The following is a 5,134-nucleotide window of genomic DNA, read 5'->3' as shown; positions in this document are numbered from 1 at the left end:
TTTTTTTTTTTTTTTTTTTTTTTGTTGCACTATCACTTATTCAATTCACCTGGGGTTTAAAAAAAATTAAATTCATCTGGGAATTCTAATCACTTTATTTTTATTCTTTGAAGCAAACACAACGTTAAGTGTTTGGAATTATGATGAGGTATCAACAAATGAAACATAAATTACTTATTAAATCAATACCTTGCTCTTTTTATTTGTTTATTCGAAATGATAAATTCATTAAGTTAAAATAGTCTATACAATGTAAGGTACCCAAAGAATGGACAAATAATATAAACAAAGAAGATAGCCAGCATGATACAAAAACAATACAACCTATACAAAAATAACATCATGGAACATTGGAACTAAGGCTGCCAAAATGAACTAAATAAAAAAAACAGTAGCTGATGATAAAATATTTTCAAGAAAATTAACTTTTCAAAAAGCCATCTTAGCTTAGTGGTAGAGCGCCATGTTTCCCAATATTCGGCATTTGTTTCCAAACTCGCCTATAGTTCCATAATTTCCCTAGCAAGATTATAACTATGCAATATAGAAGTAAGTGTTTGGAATTATGATCAGGGATCAACAAATGAGAAATAAATTAATTATTAGATCAATACCCTACTAAATCTTTTTATTTGAAATGATTAAGCCATTAAATTAAAATAGTCTATACAATGCAAGCTACCAAAATGATATATAGAATTAACAAATGATATAAATAAACAAGATAGCCAGCATGATACACAAAAACCTATAAAAAAAACATCATGGAACACTCACCTTCAAGACCGGGTTATCATATAAAACTACGTAATCGTCGAGACTTCCCGATCACCCGGTTAAGCTGACCGGAATACTCACCTTCATGTAGTACAAAATGAACTAAATACAAAAATAGCAGTTAAAGGTAAATAACTTCTAAGGAATTTAATTTAATAAGAAGCTGTCTTAGTTCAGTGGTAGAGCGATCCCCACAAATGGCGATGTTTGCCAATATATTCTGCATTTGTCTCTAAACTTGCCTATTCTTCCATAATTTCTTTTTATTTGAATAGTCTATACAATGCAAGCTACCCAAATGATATATAGAATGAACAAATGATATAAATAAACAAGATAACCAGCTTTATAAAAAATTATACAACCTATAAAAAAAATCATGGAACACTCACTTTCAAGACTGGGTTATCAGATAAAATTACGTAATCTTCGAGACTTCCCGATCACCCAGTTAAGCTAACCGGAATACTCACCTTCATGTAGTACAACATGAACTAAATACAAAAACAGCAGTTAAAGGTAAATAACTTCTAAGGAATTTATTTTAATAAGAAGCTGTCTTAGCTCAGTGGTAGAGCGTATGGCTTTTAACCACGTGGTCGTGGGTTTGATCCCCACAGACGACGATTCAACTTGACCCTTATCATGAGAGGAATCCGCCAGAGTTATTCAAAAATAGGTAAGGTGAAGTTGTGCCCGGAAATGCAACCTTGTAGGGTTTGGAAGAAGATTATGTCTAAGGTAAAATGATAATTGTTGTGACTTGTTATATGAAATTCTATACCCCTTATCATGTATGTGACTTGTTTTATGAAATTATGCATTTTATGGGTATGAATTCTGTACCTTATTCGATCTAGAGTCTATAATGCTATTTGGACTTTTGTTCATGGCATGATATAAATTGCATGCCAAATTTGGAGGATGAAATGTGCGAACAAAGATCTAATTAAGGTGGATAAGTGGATTTGCTTGGCAAATTCAATTATACACATATTTTTTTGATTCCCAATTATATTGTCCCATTCCTAAAAATATATATCACAATTTTGAATGGGTTGAAATATGGTTATTTTTCACCAGAAAGGGGTCAAATTAAAGCACCATACCTCTTTCTTTTTATTATAAGGCCTCTCATGCATGTGCAAGACAGTTGTGAGTGAATTGAATGGACCATCAGTACAGTGGACTAAAGGTGAATAGAAATGCTAGCTCTAAGTGAGACACATCTTTTCTTTACACACTGATTTTTGGTAAAGCAATAAAGAAGGAGGCCATCCAGGTCGTCATTAAAAGCATTCTCACCAAATTCTTTGCAGCCACTGGACAGGGAAGTGAACTATGATAAATCAGTAAGAAAGAGGAAAAATAGAGGCGTGAAGTGGTGGCTAAAATCTTGAAGATTAATGAGGTAAATGTACATGATAAATACCTTGGACTGCCAACAATAGTTGGAAGGTCAAATTAAATCGAGAGGTATTCCAAGGCATTAGAGAGAGGATATGGTCTCTTAGCTTATGACATGGTGGAAATAAAAGCTACTATGTACATTTTTACTAGTTGACTTTAATTACTTTTGAATGTTCATTTTCAGTATATTGAAAGTTTATTATTTGGTATGCTATCTAAAAATGAACCTTCAATACATTAATAATAAACTTTTCAGCATATTAAAAATAAACACTCACCTTATAATGTGGACCATGATCCATAGTAAAATTTGCGCTTAACCACGAAGTTCTTTGGTTATTTGGTTGTCATAACTTTCTTAAAACTCATTGGTGATAAGGAGGTGGACATTAACTATTTAACCACATCCCTCTATGGTAACCCATAACGTCACGTCTTGAATCGAGTAGGGGCTGAACTCGACCGACATAGCCGAAGCCCAACAATCTCCCACCCAGCGCCTACTGCAACTTTTGCTCACAAAGCTCAATTGCACAACAAGCCTGACTCGGTCCGATCCTTAGCCTTCGTGCCCATTAGTTAATCTCCCTCCCGGGATTGGACTTTCCCGACCTACGCCCATCCCATCCAGGACTACTGTCCCGTCATCGATTTGAACTCGTGACCTCGACACTATACCAATTGATGGATCTCAGCGCTGCATTATGCTTACTTCAGATAACAACCAAGACCATACACTTGACAACAAAAGAGGGAAGTCCAGACACTATAAAATGGGCTAAATGTCTCCTTTTGGACATCATCCCATGATCTATTACATCCCTCTTAACTAGGTGCTTAGGTGGTGCCTTGTCCTAACTTCCAACCCAAAGACCTGGGTTTGATTTCTTGTAAGTTCATTACTAGTACTAGCTCATTATTTGGGCTTTATTATTTATTATTTATTTATTTATTTATTCCTTGAGTTATTATCTCAGACTATTGTATATACTCTTTTGGGCCTAAAATGGATGGACCATATCAATCTTCACATTTTACCTTGAGTCTTTTCTTTTCATTTGGGAATATCAATGGTTGAGGTTAGCAAAAAAAAAAAAACAAATTAAAGGCAAAATGGAAGGGGTAAGTTTTATAAATATTACAAATGTGAAAATTTGTTATAACTATAAAATTGACCATGTGTGTGTGTGTTTTTTTTTTTTTTAAAACTAAATCTTCAGAAATTGATAAATCTTGACTAGCGATTATGATTATTCCTCTCTTTTAATAGGTGGATCATATTCTCATTTGAGCCCACTAATATATGTGTGTGTGTATGTGTACACTCTAGTGAGGACCACTCCCCAGGAGAGAAGTAAGCTAAGAACTAATCAAAGCCGTCTATCTAGAAAGATCTAACGTATCTAGATCAATTAGAGAAAAAAAAAGTGGTGACATTTTTATAATAAATAACTCAAATTTTTAAAGTGTAACTAGTAACACTATAAAGTGCAACTATCAATACTATAGAGTACAACTAAGCAAACCTACACAGTGCACACGTTTATTGCACTTATACAGCAAAACATCATCACATTTTTTTCTTCCTCTTCCTTTAAAGCTATTAAATATTGCAAGATGCATGGACAACTCTAAGTGATTCATAGTTCTTTCATGTGTGTGTATACATATAATGATTTTCGTATATTTCTATGTGTACTGTTGATTGTTGACGAAAAGTATGATTACAATTCAACGTATTTCAAAAATATAATATTTTAAAAAGCTTAGATTTTAAAACTAATTTAATCATAGTTTTAACTTTTTGTAACTACTAAAATGTTAACTTTTTAATTTTAACGAGTTCAATTCTTATTTAAGACGTTTTATATTTAATTAACTTTTAAAACCATTATTTATTTTATACCCTACTAATCAAAATTCTTGCGTCTACAACTAGATCGCCCTTCAACTTAATCAATCATGGATCTACACAACTAGAGATCACGTAATCATCATTATTTTGGAAATAAAAGTGAACATAAAATGGACAAACCACATGATAATCATCATTTTCATGAATAGTTGAAGTGGAAACCAGCCATTCGTATATAGTAATCCATGGGCTCCTTGCCAGAAAAGAAATATATGCAATCATCACAAAACCACATGATGTTATCATACCCCTTTTCTGGCTTCATGCTATTCCAACGTTTAACTCAGATTACTATATTCACGTTATCGGTACTCACCTGATTGCCAACGTGCATAAATCTTGGGGCAGTTACATGCTCCTATTATTCATTTGCTATTTTCAATTTCTAGGGATTCCAAAATTTTAAAACTTCGGTATAAATATTGATTCAATTGACATTTTTTTTACATATATAGTAGAAATGCATGAAATTATTATTCTCTTCGTCTATTTTATGTGTTTGATTTGATTAATGATGTTTTACTCAGATTATTTATAATTTAATTTTTTACCAATTAAATTAGTATTAGTATATTGTTGCCTACCACTTTATAGGTAGATCAGTGAATATGGTTGTCCAGACTCTTGCTAAGGCAGCTGGTTCTTAGCCTAGTCATTTAGTTAAATTTGATTATATTCCTTCTTGTATTCGTCACTTTTTTAATTAATAGATAAGTTGTTTTTAGTTTTTTTTTTTTTTAAATAGTATTAGTATATCAAATTTATACATTTAAAAACTAAATTAAAAGTACTGTTAAAAATTTAAAAAAAATTAAAATTATAAGCAAACATTAAAGAAAATAAGTGGAGAAAAAAAGTTAATTTAATCTGTAAATAGTAAACATAACAGGTAAAATGAGGTAAATAGAGTATTTAATTTTATTATTTTTATAATGTGCCATCATTACTTGTTTACATTGTTGAATTCCTCGATTTCTAGTTTTGGAGAAAAGATTATGTGCACCAAAGGTTTAATTTTGATACATCTCAAGT

This window comes from Ipomoea triloba, chromosome 1, assembly GCF_003576645.1.
Source record: "Ipomoea triloba cultivar NCNSP0323 chromosome 1, ASM357664v1".
NCBI lineage: Eukaryota > Viridiplantae > Streptophyta > Magnoliopsida > Solanales > Convolvulaceae > Ipomoea > Ipomoea triloba.
The sequence above is the reverse complement of the archived record's forward strand: the minus strand, read 5'-3'. Positions refer to the sequence as shown.